Source organism: Schistocerca nitens, chromosome 5, assembly GCF_023898315.1.
Source record: "Schistocerca nitens isolate TAMUIC-IGC-003100 chromosome 5, iqSchNite1.1, whole genome shotgun sequence".
NCBI lineage: Eukaryota > Metazoa > Arthropoda > Insecta > Orthoptera > Acrididae > Schistocerca > Schistocerca nitens.
In genome coordinates this window covers 684,229,313-684,250,976 of record NC_064618.1, presented here as the reverse complement: position 1 = coordinate 684,250,976, position 21,664 = coordinate 684,229,313, and the positions used below count along the sequence as shown (strand labels likewise).

The 21,664-nt window shown below is 42.2% G+C and overlaps 1 non-coding gene across 1 annotated transcript; it reads left to right on the top strand.

Moving 5' to 3' along the window:
* Window positions 1–21,208: 21,208 nt before the first annotated feature.
* On the top strand, window positions 21,209–21,281 carry Trnaa-cgc (transfer RNA alanine (anticodon CGC)). The gene has a single exon. It is a non-coding gene; the product is annotated as a tRNA-Ala (tRNA).
* The last annotated feature ends 383 nt before the right edge of the window (window positions 21,282–21,664 follow it).

Genomic DNA, 21,664 nt, shown 5'->3' with positions numbered 1-21,664 from the left:
TCACGCGCCCACCAGATGGTTTTGAATCATACGAGAAAAGATTCGACAGTAAGTACCGTTAATTTGCCGCCGCGGAATGCACTCTTCAAAAAACGCTGTGCGTCTACTACTGGTGGAGAAGAAAATTTGTGCCAATCATAAACAAGATGTGCATATAAACGACATGGGCGCATAAATAGAAACAAAGACTAATTATTGTACGATTACACGATTGGAGAACAAGCACTGGAAGCAGTCACAACTATGAAATATTTGGGAGCATCCATCCAGGGCGATTTTTAGTGGAACGATTACATAAAACTAATGGCAGATAACGGAAACACCAGACTGAGATTATTTGCAATAATTATCAGGCAGTGTGACGCATTCACGAAGGAGGACGCTTATGAAATCGTCTTTCGACAGATACTTGAGCATTGCTGTCGGTGTGGGACACGTACCAGATAAGACTGACAGAAGAAATTAAGAAAATACAAAGAATAGCAGCGCGTTTCGCCACAAGTTCGTTTAGCAAGCACGAACGCGTCACTGAGATGCTCAGCCAACTCCACTCGCAGGCGGTATAAGAGAAGACTTTTTCGTCATGGTGCGGGTTACTGTCAAAATTCCGAGAGCGTTCGGTTCCACAAGAGTCAAACAATATATCACTTTCTCCTGTGTATATATGGCGGGAAGACCATGAAAGAAAATTTGGAGAGATTCGAGCTCATGCGGAAACTTACCAGTAACTGTTCTTCCCGCGGATCATTCGCACGACTGGGACGTGAAAGCGGAAAGAGACAGTGATACGTGAAGTACTGTCCTCCACACACTGTAAGGTCGATTGCGGAGTATAGATGTAGATGTATGTGCGAGCAAGGCCCTACCTAAAGTTGAGATCTGTGAACGAATTATCCAGCGTAGCACTGCAGCGCCGAACTTCCTACAGTTTATAACATTTGCGGACGAGGGTAATTTTCAGCCGCGATGGTGTTGCGAACTTCCGTTGTAACCATTTCTTGAAATCACTAAATTCCTAACCCACCTCACCTCAAGTAATGATGCTCTGTTATTTTGTTTGCTAACATTGTACATGATCAAATAAAGGGATTTCATTTGCTGCCACTCAGTTTGAATGTTGCACAAAGGTCATGTGAGGTTTCAGTGAAGTGATTTAAACGCAGCAAGATGGAGCAGCTCGTGGCAAAGATCTGGATTATGTGATCAAAGTGTCTTTTAGTATGGAATACTGTAGTGCCGATACACCAAAAGTGAGCCAACTTGCTCATGTGTTGTCCTCGTCAAATATGGACACTGTTCCATTCCGCTGTTTTAATTACTTAGGCGAAACTCGACATTTGCCCTTAGGCGACGAATAAGTGAGGAACGTTTAACATAGAGACATCTGTTTTGGAAAGTACGGTTCAGTAAGTACTGCATTTCCGCATGAACCATGGGCATTATTGAGGTGAGTTACCTTGCGTGCCCCGATGATACACATAGGCGTAGGTGAAACCACAACAAATGGGTGTATGTGGAGAGTTCGGCCAAATACGTGGTTCCTGAAGATGGGCAGCAGCCATTTCAATAGTTGCAGGGGTAGCAATCTGGATGATCGACTGATCTGACCGTTTAACATCAATCAACACGGTCTTACTGTGCTAATACTGCGAACGCCTGAAAGCAAGGGGGAACTGCAGCCGGTATTTTTCTCGAGGGCAGGCAGCAGTACAGTATGGCAAAATGATCCTCCTGGGTAGAAAATTCCAGAGGTAAAATAACCCCCCCCCCTCTCAAATCGGACATAAGGGCGGCGACTGTTCCGCAGAATATTGTCATCATGAAAAACAAAACTGGCAATCAATGAGTCGGAGTTCGGAATGCAAGATACCTAAATCAGGCAAGCAGTTTTGAGGTTTTAAAAAGGCAGATGGGTAGGATGAAGTTAGATACAGTGGAAATTAGTGAAGTTCGGTGGCAAGGTGAACAGGACAACAGCCCAGATGAGTACAGGATTATAAACACAAAATCAGGTAGGGGTAATGCAGGATAAGGTCTAATAATGAATAATAAAAGAGGAATGCTGGTAAGCTACTATGAGCAACAGTGTGATCGCGTTATCATAGCCACAAAAGACACGAAGTCAACACTCACCACACCAGTATAAGTTTATAGGCTTACTAGCTCCACAGCTGAAGAAGAGATTGAAAAATGTATGATAAGATAAAATAAATTATTGATATAGTTAACAGAAAGGAAAATTTAATTGCGATGGGGGGACTGAAATTCGATGAACAACACTGTGAAATCATTATCATAGCCACAAGAGACAAGCAGCCAACACCCACCACATCAGCATCGCCTACTAGCTCCACAGATGAAGAGACTGAAAAACGTGTAATGAGATAAAAGAAGTTATTCAGATAGTGAACAGAAACGAAGATGTAATTGCGATGGGGGACTGGAATACGACAGTACGAAAAGAAAAAATAGTGGGAGAATACGAACTGAGAGAAAGAAATGAAAGAGGTATCTGCGTGGCAGAATTTCGCACAGAGCGTAATTTAGTCAACTCTAATGCGATTTGAGATCTAGGAAGAAGGGTGTATAGTGGAAGAGACCTGCAGGCACAGGGAGAGTTCAGATGGATTATAATATGGTAAGATAGAGATTCTGGAACCAGGTTTTAAACCGTAAGACATTTCTAGGACAGATCTGGACTATGACCATCCTTTATTTGTTATGAAATTAAAACTGAATAAATTGCAAAAAAGAAGGAAATTAAGACGGGACTTTGATAAGGTGAAAGAACCGGATGGTGTTGCAAGTTGCAAGGGGAGCATTAGGCAAATTTGGACTGAAACAGGGGAAAGGAATGCAATAGGAGACATTAGGGGATCTTTGAGACATAAAGCAGATAGGCAACAAAGGATCATACACGTAAAAAGACAAGGCCAACAGAAATACTTAGATATCACAGGAGACGTCGAATGTGATTGATGAAAGGAGAAAATATAAAAATATACCAAATTAAGTATGTGAAAGGGAATACAGGTGTCTAAGAAATGAGCTTCATAGAAAACGCAAAATGGTTAAGTGGGAATGTCTAGAGGACAAATTCAAGGTTATAGAAGCCAATATAATCAAACGAAAAATAGATATCGCCTGCAGGAAAATTAATAATTTAATTTAATTTAATAATTCCAACTCAAAAGAAAACAAATGGTGAAAGGTGTGATTATTGTCGAACTATCGGCTTATTAAGTAATGGTTACAAAATACTGACATGAATTATTTGCCGAAGAATGGAAGCTGACTTCGGGGATTATTAGTGTCGGTTCGTGAGAAATGTTGGAATACGCGCGGCTATATTGACCCTACGACTTATTTTAGAAGATAGAGTACAGAAAGGCAAACCTAAGTTTGTAGCATTAAGATTTAGAGACAACTTTCGACAATATTGGCTGGTACACACTATATGAAATTCAGAATGTAGCAGGAGTAAAATAAATGGAGCGAAATGTTATTTAGACTCGTATAGAAACGAGAATGGGTAGATCTCGTAACTAATGAAGGAGTACTGAACAGATTTTGAGTAGAGGAAGGGCTCGGGTACTTGGACATTTTTTGAGACATAAAGGAATTGTCGATTTAATATTTGAGGTAAGTGTGGAGGGTTAAAGTTGAAGAGAGAGAAGAAGAGACGTATACAGTAAGCAGACTGAAATGAATGTAGGTTGCAGTAGTCATTTGAAGACGAGGAGGCTTGCACTAAGAGAGTAGCACAGAGCTGTAGAAAACCACTCTTCGGGCTGAAGACCACAACAGCAACAACAACAACAGAAAGCACTACATGTGTTAACATGTGATGCATCAGGGAAATATTTGGCATTTCGTCAAATAATACCTCATGTATGATCCTCGTGAACCTGCTGATCATAAATATCTGTTCACGTTACTGTTTCTCCAGAGACTTGGCTTCTGTAATCTGTGTGTTCTCAGCGAACGTGGGCACCGACTGCTAGGGACACAGTAGCCGTTGTGAATTAATGTAAAGAGAAACCGTTACAGGCCGCCTATTACTTGCTTCTTTAGTACTATTTTTTCTCTGTCAAAGAAAGTAACTACAGACCTCAACCTGGCGTGTCACACGATGCATGCTGTAGGATTTATGCCACAGGAGTATTATTGAGTGAAGTACAGAGATATTGGAGCTACTTTTATTTTGATTCTGTGGAGGATATGTCCTTGACAAAAACGTGAAGGCCTTGTGTATCCGTGTATGGAACAGAGTAAAGAAGACGACTTCTATTACCCGTATTTAAGTGTACCTCAATGACGTAGTAATGTGAAGTGGTGGCTTTTATTTAGCTTTTATTTAGTCTATGAATTGTAGATCGCCTATCCTTTGCTTGTGATCTGTCGTAATAGATTGGACCGTGTTCTTGTGCGGTTGGGCATGTTAAGCTCTTGACTGATCTTCACAATGGTATCTTTTCAAGTTTAAATGGAATCTAGAAAGATATAGATTTGCATCCATTTACTGTATGTTAAACACATGTCGAGGAAAGCACCTAGGTGTTCCGTACGAACAGTCGACTCGAGTTCCTTTCTTGTCATACGACCGTGCATGAAGGATACTACAAGCTTATTCTTTCAGATTTCAAATAACTGTCGTAAAATCCGAAAAAAAAATTTCTTTGATAGTCCCAAATTTCTTGACAGCTATCCTGAAGATTTATTCGATTTCTGGTTATAAACCGGTTTCTTTTATAATTCATCTTCGAGGATATTATTAAGAATTCGGCAGTGTGAGCCTGTTTTTTAGTACGACATTGCACCCACTTTGGTCTGGAGACATACCTTCATTCGAGTGGGAAGGATGTCTTAAACCGTTTGTCCTTTTCTGAGGCAAACTGACCCACAACCGTTGTAACTGGTCCTTGATATCTGGGATACTATCAATGGGACGAACTTGACGTCGGCACTGGCTTCATACATGTTCTATCACGGACACACCTGGCGATCTTGTTGGCCACGGGAGCACCTCAACATCACGCAGACAGTTCGTAGAGACAACTCACAATACATGAACAAGCACCACGATACTGTCGCAGGAGAGGTAAAACACGAGGATGATGTTCGTGACGTACCATTGTGCCGTCAGGGGTTTCCCTCAGTCAACACCAGCTGCGACATGAGTTCATTTCCGATGGTTGCCCACACCATGACGGCGGGCGTAACCCCGCTCTGCCTCTCTAGAAAATTGGAAGAATGGGACAACTCCCCTGGTCTCCGCTACGCTCACCGACGATGGTTATCAGGGGTAGTGGAGAGCGCCATTAGTCGCTGAGGATAACGTGACCCCATTCGTCAGCAGTCCATGCTTCCCGGTCACGGTATCACACCAACCGCAGGCGTTCGTGTTAGATGTTAACGGTAACTTAACGCATGCGACAGTAATTCTCTAGCCCGCGCTGCTGTTCTTCGACAAATGGTGTGGGATGACACAAAATGTTGCACATAGTTCATTACTTGTTCTCGGATATCGGGGCAGATATGAAATGTTTACCATGAGCTTGGTACAAAATACAGCTATCTTCCCTTGTGATGGTCATACATGGTGACCGCAACCTTGTCGACGAGTATACCTGCCCTCTCACTTTCCCACGCAGTCCACAATTGAGCCACTGGTACATCCGAATGCTCTACAAACCTAGATACTGCAGCCGCTCAAATGGAGAACCAAAGCGAGGCCTGCTATAAACTCCTGCCCCATATGAATATTTGGCATCTCCGTGTCATTGACAGTAATCACTCAGCAGCTGAACACCTGACGCTGTTCGCGCCCCTTATGTACCCTACCATGACTACCAGCAATGCTAAACACGAGCAACACTAATGCATTCTGGTGGTCGTTCTTCCTGCCTCAGAAATTTGCAACTTTAATCGTTTACATAGCCGCTGATGGTGTGTACATTTACGAAGTTACGTTGATATTTGACCACGTCTTCTGCATGCTTCACTTTTTTTGTCAGTCAGTATATTTTACCAGTTCAAATAATTTTTCAAAATCCTTGTATAGCACCACATCTCAGACGGTTTGATTTCTTTTCCTATTTTGCCTGCCTTTGTCCTAGATGCAGTACAGAAAAAAAGAAAAAAGTCTGTCCTTCAGATATTCCTCCTGAGATATATCTTACCTTGTTACAGACTACTATAGTTGTTTTAAATAAGAATGCCCCCTTTAACTGTGCTGGCCTGCTTCTCATATCCTCCTTGCTTCGCCCGTGATGCTCTGTTTTGCTTCCAAGGTATTGAATGCCTTCACCACGTCCATTATGTGGTCCTCTATTTTGATGTTAAAGTTGTCTCTAATCTGAAACGTCCCCTTAGAAAAATTATACATGACTGTGCTTAAACTGACACACAATATTTTTAGCGCAACGCAATCTGACTTTCAAAACTCTCTACAAAAGAATGGCCCTGACTAACATTAACCTATACGTTTCACAAAGCACTCACCTCACAAAAATCTTCGTTACTCGAACTACCGCAATACAGCGAGCGCCACTATTGCCAGCTAAATAAAAGATTCAAACTACGGAAGGCACTAACTACTGATAGGCATAGTTAGCAAATGAAAGATTTTAATAGAGAACAAACAATGTATTTACCTTAATAGTCATAATATATATAGCAGTTCATGACATCCATTCTTACAAATGTACTGTTTCTGATGGACACACCTCCAGATTATCCATTCTCAAAAATCCGCCATCTCACTTCCCCACATCCACCACTGCTGGCGGCTCGCCTCCAACTGCGCAACGCTACGCGCTGTTAACAGCCAACTGCCCAACACTACAATAGCGACTATTGCAACAATGCCGACCAGCCTCAGACTGCACACAGCACAGTCAGTGATTTTCAAACAGAGCGCTATGTGGCGTTACCAATAAAGAAACCTAAACAGCCTACTTACATAGCCCCCATGCTCCCCACAAAAAATTTTACAAATTGTTTTGGGCACTGTCCAATACATAATTGTTAAAATTTTTTTCACAATTACAATAACAAAGAAATCATATGCACACACTTATTGATACAATTTTGGTCAAAATCTAAAATTTTCTCACTGTCCATAAAGACAGTCCTGATCATTCATCACAGTAAAATTGCAGTTTTTTTTTTCTCAAAGTCTGAGCAGTAAAAGACAATGCACACGGAAGTAGTGGATTTCAATGCAGTCTTGAAGAAGTAGTGTTGTCCTTCCAGCAGAAAGACAGTGCTGACTCTTGACATGCAGACAGGTAATGGTCCACAACAGAGCAAACCCACAGCAGAGTCAGTCGAAGTTTTGAAGAATATTGGTAGGTAGGTCGTCACAGATTAGACCCACTGTAGTCCTGGTAGAGATTATGGTATTGGTGGGCCACCAGGGGTGCAGACCCACTACAGTCCTTGTAGAAAAATGGTATTGGTGGGCCACCAGAGATGCAGACCCACTGTAGTCCTTGTAGAGACGGCCAGCAGCCATCTGTTGCGACTGTGCAGGTGCACAATCACCATCGAAGAGTCTTGCGGACAATATAGCAAGTCCATAAACCACCACTTGAGCACTCACAAAGTTTTTGGAATTGTCCTTAGAACCAGCAATGCTGTTAACCAGTCCCTTGCTGAATTATCAACACACGTGCAAACACTAACGGTCCCAACTTCTCACATATTGTGCATATACTATGACCAACAGAAACGTGTGCACTGAAATGAATGCTTACAAGTTACTTAATTTGCTGAACTGGTGTCCATTACAATTTTATAACATGAGAATACAATTACAAAGATACAGAAAACATCATTAAAACATAATAATACAGATAACATTTGCAGTAATACAGGCTTTACAAAAGAATAGAAATAAACATATACATAAGTGTTACAGGAATTATGACATAAGTAAATATATAAAATAATGAGAACAGTTTTCGAAACATTAATTTCACACATGAGCATTGAAACAGAACAGAATTAATAATGTCTAAAACATCTTTACAAAGTAAATAACATAGCATTTGAAAAATTCTACAACATAAATCTTATTAGCTAAACACTTAAAGATAGGAAAAAGACAAATACACAAGGGTACATAAACACATAGCGGAATAATACAAAAGGAAAGACAGGGTTCGTTTTCAGTGTGACATTTGGTCATTTGGTACTGCAGTCCAACCCAAAACTTCATTCCATAGATTTTTCCTCTCTTTTCAACATTTCTTACCTCATTATTTATTTTCCATTATCTTACCTCATCATTTATTTCCAAGAAAATCCTACCTAAACCTGTTGTCCCTAAACCCAACTTTTTTGTTCATATCCTCTTTCAAACTACTTTTTTGGCCAAACCATTTTCTTATAGCTTCTCAATGCATTTCTTCCAATTCATCACAACTCGTTCTCTCATATAGCCTACCCCATCTTAAGCTAACTTAAATCTACTGAGCTCAGATGCATAAACTAAGGGACGAGGTAATGCAGCAACGCAAAACAATTAACACAAACAGCAATGATAAAAAAAAATTCAAATTGGCAAAGCAAGCAGCATAAATTAGCAAAGCAAATGCAATATTACAACTAATATAAGGCAATGTGCAGCAAACAATAAAAATAAATCATTAGTAAAACTGGCTTAACAGAATAATACAAAGTCAAATTCAGTAACACTATGCCTGGCAAACAGCAGCACCAAATGCAGTAACTTATATCTAAACATGACAAAGCTCAAGCAGAAAAAATATTACACTAAAGACAACAATGCAGATAAGGGAAATGTATATTCACATTTTAATGTCTATGTAATTAGAGGGGTGGACCACAAGAAGTTATTCTACCAAAAATTACCAAGTACGTAAAAAGAAAATTCTGTATGCAATTCCTGTGAAGGGGAATGTCTTTTTGTGATCCTTCGTTTTTTTTTTAAGTACATCATAAAGTTATTATTTACTGGATCTGTAGGCATAAAATATTTATATTAGTACATCTATAAAATTTTATTTTCACCAATGCTGCAGTGCAGCAAGAAACTAGATATTAAACAAAATGAGCAATCTCTCAACTAGAAAGACAATAGATGTAAAATGTTTCTCATCATTTCATTAGGCATTTTAGTAAACATCATAAATTAAGAGCTCCACAGTGTATTCATATGTTTCCAAGTTCGAGTGTGTCGTATTTGCGAGGCTTTCTACAAAGGAATGTCAATAGCGAGGATAATGGCCTCTTTTTTCTCCACCTAATGGCTTTCTTTTGTCAGACGACTATCTCTCAGCTGGGCGCCCAAAACGCATTACGTCAAGGTCACTTACCTTTCTTACCGAAATATTTACGACACCAGTTTGCACTACAGTGACAGTTTGATACAAATAAAATTTCACAGGTCCTATAAATATAACAGTGTCCAAATAATTTTCGCCGGCATTGTGATACATTCACGCATTTACACACATTTCATAACTCGTAAAGTACGATTCTTGGTTTCTAATATCCTTTTTCACAAGTCAGAATCCCTAACCACTACTCATTATTCCTTACCTTATTACACATATACATATTCGTTGACACTTCTTCAGTATTACATCATAACAGATTCATAGCATAATCAAATAGCTCATATAGCATCAGCTTATTGATCATAAACATACCTCAACAGATTAATACACATCGTCATCGTAATAACATCATAAAAACTAAGCCAAATCTCAAAAACGTCATAGCTTTCTGCAATAATTTCAAACCCAAAAAAAAAAATTCTCTGCCCATTTCAATAGTGTCATCTACCTCAAACGTACTTTAAAAATCATGATTCCATACCAGATACATCATTCAAAACTCTCATAGTATCACAATGGTTCCGAAAAAATATGAACAGTTCACACAGTACAGACAAAATACAATTTCATAAGTGTGAAGTTATACAACTGTGTAATTATGTAAACATGTGTCACTGATGTAGTAAAAAAATTTTTTTGTCTCTCTCAGTTAAATGATCAGATAGCTATGTATTTTATGTGTTAGAGAAATATGGTACCGATGTGTAAAGTTGTATAAGCAAATACCGTATTAGCTAGGGCTCGTTGTGCTTGCCAAACACATAGTACACAAAGTAAGCGTGTACCCCTCTGAGGATTAATGTAATTATACCCTCAGGTGTTACAGATTACAGCAATGGAATGAAATGTATCACGGAAAACCTTTGTATCATTGTAATTCAAAAATCTTTAAAAATAAATGTTTTAAGTACAAAATTAAACACTCAAATACGTGTACTGCGGCGTTAAATTGTGCGTCTTTTTGTAACATATTCTCTCTCATTACTTGAGGGTAAAAAAATGTGCCAAGTGTCGTAATTATCGTCGTCCGTAACAAAGTTCTGTGGAAGTCAATGTACTTACCTCATGATAAACAAAAGTGAAATGCTTTGCGTGTAGATATCTTACTTATTACGCTTATTGCCGTGATGAAGAAAGTACTGTGCTGTAACGTATTGTTGTGCTACGGAAAAGGCTGTCTCATTGTAGCTATACCACAAAGTTACTACTAAAACATGTTTTACTTTCCAGAATAATACAGAAAAACTGTGCACATATAAAGCAGATACAGCACAAAAGCAACAATGTAAATTGTGTCACATATTAGTGGCGTCTTGATATAATCGTGTGGCTGTCAAAGAAACCAAATAATAAGTCATCTTTAAAATCACAGAAAGTACTTCAAATGAAGAATGTCTTTTCAAGTAAACCAAAATGTTGCATTAAAATCTCATTAGCAGTATATGTTCTAAGTATGTAAGCCATATACACTCCTGGAAATTGAAATAAGAACACCGTGAATTCATTGTCCCAGGAAGGGGAAACTTTATTGACACATTCATGGGGTCGGATACATCACATGATCACGCTGACAGAACCACAGGCACATAGACACAGGCAACAGAGCATGCACAATGTCGGCACTAGTACAGTGTATATACACCTTTCGCAGCAATGCAGGCTGCTATTCTCCCATGGAGACGATCGTAGAGATGCTGGATGTAGTCCTGTGGAACGGCTTGCCATGCCATTTCCACCTGGCGCCTCAGTTGGACCAGCGTTCGTGCTGGACGTGCAGGCCGCGTGAGACGACGCTTCATCCAGTCCCAAACATGCTCAATGGGGGACAGATCCGGAGATCTTGCTGGCCAGGGTAGTTGACTTACACCTTCTAGAGCACGTTGGGTGGCACGGGATACATGCGGACGTGCATTGCCCTGTTGGAACAGCAAGTTCCCTTGCCGGTCTAGGAATGGTAGAACGATGGGTTCGATGACGGTTTGGAAGTACCGTGCACTATTCAGTGTCCCCTCGACGATCACCAGTGGTGTACGGCCAGTGTAGGAGATCGCTCCCCACACCATGATGCCGGGTGTTGGCCCTGTGTGCCTCGGTCGTATGCAGTCCTGATTGTGGCGCTCACCTGCACGGCGCCAAACACGCATACGACCATCATTGGCACCAAGGCAGAAGCGACTCTCATCGCTGAAGACGACACGTCTCCATTCGTCCCTCCATTCACGCCTGTCGCGACACCACTGGAGGCGGGCTGCACGATGTTGGGGCGTGAGCGGAAGACGGCCTAACGGTGTGCGGGACCGTAGCCCAGCTTCATGGAGACGGTTGCGAATGGTCCTCGCCGATACCCCAGGAGCAACAGTGTCCCTAATTTGCTGGGAAGTGGCGGTGCGGTCCCCTACGTCACTGCGTAGGATCCTACGGTCTTGGCGTGCATCCGTGCGTCGCTGCGGTCCGGTCCCAGGTCGACGGGCACGTGCACCTTCCGCCGACCACTGGCGACAACATCGATGTACTGTGGAGACCTCACGCCCCACGTGTTGAGCAATTCGGCGGTACGTCCACCCGGCCTCCCGCATGCCCACTATACGCCCTCGCTCCAAGTCCGTCAACTGCACATACGGTTCACGTCCACGCTGTCGCGGCATGCTACCAGTGTTAAAGACTGCGATGGGGCTCCGTATGCCACGGCAAACTGGCTGACACTGACGGCGGCGGTGCACAAATGCTGCGCAGCTAGCGCCATTCGACGGCCAACACCGCGGTTCCTGGTGTGTCCGCTGTGCCGTGCATGTGATCATTGCTTGTACAGCCCTTTCGCAGTGTCCGGAGCAAGTATGGTGGGTCTGACACACCGGTGTCAATGTGTTCTTTTTTCCATTTCCAGGAGTGTATTCGTTATGTAATCGTGCAACTAACAAACAAGAATGTACACACACAATAACACTGTGTTCTCTGTTCACTATAACAATGCATTTATAATTACTTGTCTAAATAAGTTCGATAGGTTCTTGACTGGATAGTTAACTTTAAAACATAGTTGCATGTTAACAGTTTCTAAGTGTGACAAAGCATACTAGTAATGCGAAGTGAAAAATTTTATAGCAAAGACTAAGTTAAAAAGTAGAATATCTCTCAATAAACGGTTTTACATGTAAAATGTGGTGCAATCATTTACCCTTTCTAGTGCGCAGAGTTTCAGCTTCCAAGTAACTATCATGTTGTATAAGTCGGTAAGGAATGCTAAAATTTTTCTCAAGATTAGCGTCTATGTTATTTTTCGCTGAGCCAGCCGGCGCAGGTGGCTGCCTGCGTTGCGAGTCATTGTCTGTCTCTTTGTTGGTGCACGTCTTTATAGGGATGAGGAGACCTAACTTCTACAAATGCACCTTGTCGAGAGGGCCCTGCCCTGTTTGAATCCCGTCAGTTCTGATGCAATTCAGGTCTTTCGTTTTGTCGGTGGTTTACATAGTTTTTTTTTTGTCGGTTAAGTGGTGGTGAATTTCTCCCAGAGTTGTAACTGCGCGGTGGACCGTTGCGTCTGCCGTCATTTTGTCTCCCTTGATAATAATTATTTTGGTTTCCATATTGTCTGTTTCTATGGTTATCTCTGTCATATTCATTATTACGGAAATGCGATCTTTCTCTGTGATTATTATTACTCTCCCAGTGGTTGTCGTACGGCTGGTGTCTGCTTTGCTCACGATTTGCGTTGTAAGAATAGCCTTGTCGTGACCAGTTATTATTTCTTTCATCGCGGAATTGTGATGGATATGACCTGTAATTGTTGTGTTCCTGTTTTCGCGTCCTGCGGTTCTCAGTGTCAATTTCCAATTCTTGTAAGAGTCCCTGAAAAGCTTCAATGTCGTCTTTGCAACGTCCTGCCAAAATAATATGTCGTAAATGTTCAGGTAATTTGATTAAGCAAATGCGAATGAGTTCTGAGGGGCTGTATGGGTTTGACAGGTACTGATTCTTGTGCAACATGTCTTCAAAATATTTCACAAGACTGGAAAATTCAGATTGTTGGAAATGTTTCATCATTATGATGCTATGTTTTACTCGGTCTTGTGTAGCTTGAGACCAATATGCTGAGAGGAAGGCATGATAAAATTCTCCTTCAATGTGGCAATTGTGAATGACCGATCGCATTCTTACAGCTGGTTCATTTTCTAACTAGCCACACATAAATTGTAATCTGTGCTCTAATGACCAGTTGGAGGGGAAACAATGAGACAGTTGATGAAGCCACGCTTGTGGATGAATGTCGTTGCCAGAATTCTTAAATGTTTTGAATTTGCGTGTAGTAATGAACAGCTTATAGTCAAAATCATCGTGTCGGCGAGTCTCATGTCGGTCATTGTTACGTCGTTTCGGCGGTTCCATTTCAAAATTCGGTGCATCTTGCCAATTTCTTTCATAATTTCCGAAATGCGCTGTGTTATTATTTAGTGGCTGTTCCGTATATCTATGTCCCTCTTCCCGTATTGGAGCGCGAGTGTCCTCTAAAATATGTAATTCTTGTATTACCTGTGTCAACTGATCTTGTACTTCCCGGATTTCTCTTTGGTGTTGCGTATTAATTTTATTCTGATTTTGTTTGAATTTCCTAATTTGTTCGTACTCTTCTGTATCATTAAAGACTACCGGTCTTGTGTCTTTCAGATTATCATCTACCTTCGTAGATAAATTATTTAGCTGATCCGAAAGTTCGACTACTTTCTCTGATAATGAACTAATTTCCTCCATGTGTCTTTCTGAACCAATTTTCAGAGTATCTACTGTGTCCATTAAGTTTTCCTGAGTTTTTGCAAGTAGCGTAACCGATTCGGTAGATGCAACTGAGTCAATTTTAGCACGCAAGGTCTCGTGATTTTCATGAACAATAGTTTGCAGTTCTTTTATGGCTGCTTCGTGATTCTGTAATGCATTTTCATGCCGCGAAAAAATATGTTGAAAATGCTCACAAATTTGTGTTTTTGCGTCATTACAGACTTTTTGACATTTCGCTTCGATTTTATGTAACTCAGTAGTTAAATCTTCACGTGTTTGTTCAAGCGTGGTGTCTAACTTCCGAAGATTTTGTTCCATTGAGAGGTGGCATGAGCCCCCTCTCATATTTCTATCTTACGATTCTCCTCTCTAGTTGCATGCGGTGGAGGGTTGCTTTTCCTTAACACGCGTACTTCCCACGCAGCGTCTCTCGTCACCCGGGTGGGCCGGTGACAGGCGGGCTCTGTGGAACTGGAGAGAGTTAAGCCGACGTGTGTGAGGCAGTCGAGTGAATGCTTTTCAGACGCCGACAATGTCAAGAGACACGCCCGCTGGGGTGTGAAGTAGCGGCTGGGCTAGAGGTTCCGTTACTTCAGAGAAACTTTGCGAAAACACGTTCTGGCGGGCTACCAGCGAGGCGTGGGAATGACTTGTGTACCCACGCAGTTGTGGCGGGAAAATTCCCGCACTTTCTGCAAAATCAGCACAGAAATTGGCGCCAAGAATCTCCATTGGTGGAATGGTAGTGCTCCGGCAATGGAGTGGAATTTCCGCCGGTTTTCGAGTTGCTGATTGGAACGTAACCACGGCCACTGTCGTGGGGGCGGGAATGTTCGGTGTTCGGCCTGTACGGGTGCTCTGAGTAGTCGGCAGTCGCCTTTCGGTCGAGGACGTCGGAGCAACCAGCCCTCGCCTGCGGTACGCCAGATCGTGTTCTGGGAGATAAGAAGACTGTTGGTAATGTACGTCCGCAGCACCGGCAGATAGGGATTTTCCTAGGTGATAATCAGAGCTCAGCAGAGCGCGCCTGTTCATCCTTTTCTAACTTTGTTCAGTTTCGAGTAGCAGCAATTACTATTGGGTTAGCTGTGTGTCTCTCTTGAGATTTGAGTGGAAAGGAATTGGCTCCACATACCACTTCGTCTTAAACCTCACGATCTAAGTTAGGGACAACTTCACCTTTACTGTGTTTGTATGAATCTCCAATTTTAGCCAATTTGATGTTTTATATTTCCTGTGTCTCTTTTACTATTCTGCGTTTAATCTTAATAAATCATATTGTTATTTTGGACAGAACTTTCTTTCTGTTAATCAATAGAGCAACCCTATCATTCCTCACTATGCTAATGAAACCTTTGTTTATTTAACTTATTTATCAAATTAAATTATTGCAGGTGCCAAACTCTCTTCTACTCCACTAGCAGGGTTGATTAGAGTCAGTTCGCGTATTTGTTTTATCCTTGTGCAACAGCAAAAGTCGGAGTTAGAATAGGGGGGGCTTAGAGCATGATTTACACATGTGGATTCTAGTAGAATTTAGTGATAAATACACTACTAGCCCCGGCACCTCGCATAATATGGCGACCCTTGGCCTCGGATCTTTCCTGTGAATCTCTGATAAACAAACAGGATTCTTAGTAGGAACATTCAATTTTTTTTCTCTCTATTTTTTTTAATGATTAATACCCAAGTTTTTTTTGGTAGTTCCGCGTTTAGTTTTAAGTAGCGGCGCATGACTACAGTTTTTGTTTTCAGTGTATATATTTTTTGTTCATTGTTTTTTTTGTGTTTCGCTGATGTGGTGTCTGTACCGCATCGCACTTTGTCGGATTTGTGTGCGGTTTCTGTACCACATCAAATTGTGTTTGTGATTACAGCGTTGGAACAGCGTTGTTGAAATTTTATGTTTATGTGTAAAAAAATATATGGAGTAGATTAATTTTATTGTGCATTTTAGATGAATTTGTTTTTATGAATGATAACGAGAAGTAAGGCACGACTATTATCGGGCGAAGCTAAAACAAAAGAGGATAGCATAATGGATAAGGGGCAGTTTACTGACGGGAATAGGTTCGGAGATGAGATGGGCACATTTTTAGCAGGACAGGACGCCAGGGGCATTGATGAGGAAGGTGATTTGGACGCGATCTCAGAGCAGCGTTGCGGCCGTGATTATGATAGTAGAGGATGAAACAGAGACAGGCACACAGGTCGAGACGGTAGCAGAAGTTTATAGTCAAACGAACGAGTGCAGACAGAGGCCAGCTCGGTCACGTCAGAGCTCTAGCGCCCAGGTGTCCAGAGTTACATCGCCCATGTTTGAAGAGGATCAAGAAGATGACGTAAACCCAATACTGAGCTTCCTACGATCAATGAAAGAAGAAGCTGACGAAAAGCGTAAGTAGCAGGAAGAAGCTGACGAACAGCGTAAGAGGGAGAAGGAAGAAGAGGAGAAACAACGTAAGAAGGAGAAGGAAGAAGCTGACGAACAGCGTAAGAAGGACACGGAGGCAATAATTTCGCATATAGGGGAAATTCGTGGGGAATTACTAACAATAAAGAAAGAATGTGGAGAAGCAAAACAATTGTCAATGGTAGCACAAAAAGTAGCAGGCCTAGCCCAAACGGCAGCAACAGGGGCAATGAAAATCGCAAAAGTAACTTCTCAACTTGTAGGTCGCTTGCGACGTGCGACACAAGCCCACTCAAAATCCCTAGCATTCTTAAAAACTCAAGGTAATATCGCGGTTGCGAACTCCACGAAACGAATGGAAGAAGTAGAGAGTCGGATAGCAAAACTAGAGCAAAACGGGCACACGAGCACTGCGCGTTCGGATACCCATGATGGAGTACACAGAATTGTGTCTCCGAGGAAAAGCCCGCCGTGCCCTAGCCCAGTGACAGAGTGCGGAACTAACAATGCACACGCAGAAACAGCAAGTAATAGCTCCAATAATTATAGCCCACTTAGGAGAGTGAATTCTGAGTGCCACTTCCACTGTGATACAGAGGTTGCACATCACAGTTATCAGCAAGATAGATCAGGACACTCAGCAGACGTGCAAGTATCGGAAACGAGTGACAACACCAGTGCGAGGATCGGACAGGATTTTGATCACAATCACTTCCTGTCGATACTAAAATTCCAAAAGTTCAGAGATAATGGAGGGTCGATGCATCCGAAGAGCTGGGTGACGCAGTTTACTAATTCATTACCGTCATCATGGCCAACCCACGCAAAATTAGAATTCATGTGTGGACACATCGAGGGCCAAGCCGCGGAAAAGATGCGGGGTGTGGCAGCGACGTGTCGGACCTATCAGGAATTTGTTGATGCATTCCTGCGGACCTACTGGTCAAAGGAAACGCAAGACAGGATTAAAGAGGAAATAATATTTTGTCCTGAACTGGAAGTGTCCGGGCATAAGAACGCAACCAAATTTTTTGATGATTTACTCAAGAAGAATCAGTTTTTAGATAGTCCATATAGCAACGGAGAAATCATTAAATTTTGCTTTTCCAAATTGCCTATTAGGTATCAACAGACACTTGTCGGGAAGTGTGGATCGGACATAGAAGCATTCAAGAGTCTATTGCGCGAACTCGAAGTAGTCTTCGATAAACAAGACGCAAAGGACAGGAAGAAGGCGCAAAATAACAAATACCACGGGCCAGCAAGGGAAGACGACAACAGATCGCAAAATCGCACTCGTCAGTTAGGAAACCAGGGTTACGGAAATCAAGGTTACGCTACTCAAGGTTATGGAAACCAGAGACACGGAAACCAGAACGTCAGGAAACAGGGTCAATCTAGACAAGGAATCTGGGACAGGAGAAATAACGTACGGCAAAGCGACCGTAATTGGAGAGAGCGAAATCAAGGACAACAGGAGAACCAGGAGATTGAAATTAGACCTGCAAATCCTAATGCACGTCAGAGGAGGGGGAGTCTAACAAGGGATTGGCGCTAGTCCATAGGATTCCACCACATCTCTCACACAAAGAAGTTCGTGGAATAATAGTAGTTTAAGTGGTGTACATAGTAGAATAAGCAAATATATGAACCTTTCTGTGGGGAACAATAATTGTTACATTAATAGATTAAGATTGCTAAAGTATTAACACGCTGCGTTGTCTTGCATAAGAATTTACTGCTGCTATCCTCTTTTTGTTTATGTTTGCGATCTCCAATGTCGATGGAGTAGGAGACACTACCTTTTCATGAGCAATGTTTTTGTCCTTTCCTATCTGGTGTCCATGTTAAGGGATAAGGATGAGTGACGAGACGTCGCACAAACGGGCGCATACAAGAACGTGCTCTTAGAAGCGTTCTGAGAGGTCGTGATACGCTCCATAGCGGCCACAACCAGTTCGTGAGACGTTCATACCAATGCTTGCAGGCACGCGTCAGTGCACTGCACGATTGTGGTATATTGCGCGATTTCGAGGGTGAATATGGGCAGTATAGTTTTTGCAGAGTTGCGCCGGTATCGTTGTCTTGCAAGTCGGGGTGAACCTGTGAGCATTTGACTCTAATGGTGCCCTAGACGAGAGAAATGAGGGCATAAAAGCCTACCATGCTAATGTGCTGGTTGGGGATTTAGCGTGCTGCTCGTTTTTGTCACAGATGAATCACCAAGGAATTGTACTTGGATATTCGTGACATACTGTGTAGCTGGCGTGTGTTGGGTGTCTGAATCCTCAACAGGAACCAGTCCTGGCTTGGTCATATTACATTGCTTCTGGAAAGGTGTACTTCGATCGCGAAAACCGCTTCACATAGAGAAGGAAGTTGCAACTATAAATTTATTGTCGTGTATAGCCATGGCTAACCCAGTCTCTGGAGTTTCAGTGAGGCGTAATGAAAACTCGGAGGTCATGTCGTACGGCGCGCACATCACTGTCGTCAATAGCGGCGAGCAGCAAGACACCTCAGCGTAACAGGAACTATGTAAGGGTATTGTATAAGGTAAATAAAAAAAAAAATAAATAAATAAATAAATAAATAAATAAAATAAAATAAATAAATAAATAAATAAAAGGGAAAGTACGATACTAGGATAAGTTAAACTGTAGGATTTAACAATAACTAGATTAATATTGTGGGGGTTTTCTACCACAAGTGTGGCGCGCGCCTGTTGAGTTGCTATTTTTCAGGTCACCAAACCACAGACCCGAGATGGAGGGACGACGGGCGAGCGAAAGTAGCGTAGTTGCATGTTCTTTATAGCACAGTAAAACTTAGACCTGCATAACAACATAATTTAATTAAAAGACGTAGAATGTGGATCGTTGGGATATGGTAGTTAATTCTTGAAGCATGTCTACTGTCGATCTATATAATTAATAGTAATATTAGTGCGGGCCCGCACATTTAGTTGTTCATCCATTACAAAGCATCAGTTATCACACACCATGTACATACTGAGATCGGTCTCTACACATATATCAAAATAAATTATTTCCATGTCTAGATTAGATGTTATAATGATTGCCATAGATTAATAACTATAAAAGTAAAATAAGAGTGTCTGAAATGACAGACCATCAATGTTTCATTATGTAAATTTATTATAACATAGAAGGTCATGGGAAAAAGTTAGGCATAAGACTTTTGTAAGAATTGTACAGATGACGAGGAACGTGGCAATGCAGAGGCCAGCCAGCGCAAAAACAAGAGGTCTTCGGCTACCTGCTAGAGGGCGAGCGTCCCGTCCTACACGCTGACAGTCACCCGGCTGCCTACCTGAGGGATTACACGGGACCCTCGCCCCGCCACAAGCGAAAGTGGGGCTGGCCGTTGACCCTGACACGCGACAGCCTGCTAGCTCTCCGGACGCGGCAGCCGCTTGGAGGGATTCCCTGCGGCAGACCACGTTGTCGTGAGTACACGAAGAACATCACATATCGTGTCAGAACCTGCGCCTCATGTGCCTCAGGACAGAAAGGGACGCTCTATACTCACCTGTTTGGGTTTTTACAACTCACTAGCATTGGCCGATCTGCATACACAAAGCAGTATCGTGCCACACTAACAAATGTATGGTCTCATGTCTTACTTCTCCTCTCTATTAGAGAGCAGTTTTTAACAATAGTCGCTCCTAGTTCGATCCTGTATGGATGACCTCACACACTTGTGGAGTCACTCCACGTGCCATCATCCCTCGTCGAACTGCAATATTGGGAAACATAAAGTTCTGTCCAGCGAGAGAAGAGACCTAGACTAGTGATGTATCCCAACGAGTAGACCTCAGAGACAATTAATCGACGTGAGGAGAGCCTATCACTGTGTCTTCCTACCATACGGCCGTGATCATATGCGTGGGTCTGACTACAATCTCAACAGCATACTGCAGACACTCCAGAACTCCCTATTGCTGTTGCCACAACGTAGCAACTACAACCGACGTTTAGCCTTATGTGATGTCAGTACAGTGGAATCAGTGAAGTGCCACGGATATTTCTAACAATGTGATTTAGTGCCTCATTCTCAGCTACTCCACTAGCAGGGTTGATTAGAGTCAGTTCGCGTATTTGTTTTATCCTTGTGCAACAGCAAAAGTCGGAGTTAGAATAGGGGGGGCTTAGAGCATGATTTACACATGTGGATTCTAGTAGAATTTAGTGATAAATACACTACTAGCCCCGGCACCTCGCACCATTGTGTCTAACTTTTGAAGCTTTTGCTGTGTTTGTCTCTGATTTTGTTCCATTGTGTCTAACTTTTGAAGATGTTGTTCCATTGCGTCTAACTGTTGCTGTGTTTGTCTCTGATTTTGTTTCATTTGCTGCATTAATTGCAATAATAATGTATTAGTGTCTTGAATCTGTTCTTTTGACGAGCAGAAAATGTGTCCTGATTTGTTTGAGAAAACGGTGAGGACCCAAAACCTGAGTCTACAGTATTTGCAATATTGTGTTCTGTCATTTCGGATTCCTGAGGCGAGCTGTTGCCGACCGATCGATCGATAATGCTTCCCTGTTCACTACTTGTTTCACTGTCTACACCATTATTTGCCGCCCGCTCCATTTCCCTATGCACAATTACCAAATTACTAGTTTGAACACCGAGCGAGGTGGTGCAGTGGTTAGCACACTGGACTCGCATTCGGGAGGACGACGGTTCAATCCCGTCTCCGGCCATCCTGATTTAGGTTTTCCGTGATTTCCCTAAATCGCTTCAGGCAAATGCCGGGATGGTTCCTTTGAAAGGGCGCGGCCGATTTCCTTCCCCATCCTTCCCTCGCCCGAGCTTGCGCTCCGTCTCTAATGACCTCGTTGTCGACGGGACGTTAAACACTAATCTCCTCCTCCTCCTCCTAGTTTGAACATTAGTTAATTCATTACACGGTGGCGCTAACACACTGCTTTCGTCTTCACTGTCATTTCTCAGTTTACTTTGGAGCCTAGTATTACGTTTTTCACACGCCATTATTGTCACAATATTTCACACGACAACACAGAAAAGCACAATTTGAAGAGCAAAATAAGAAAACACATTAACATAGCACTGAAAATAATATCTA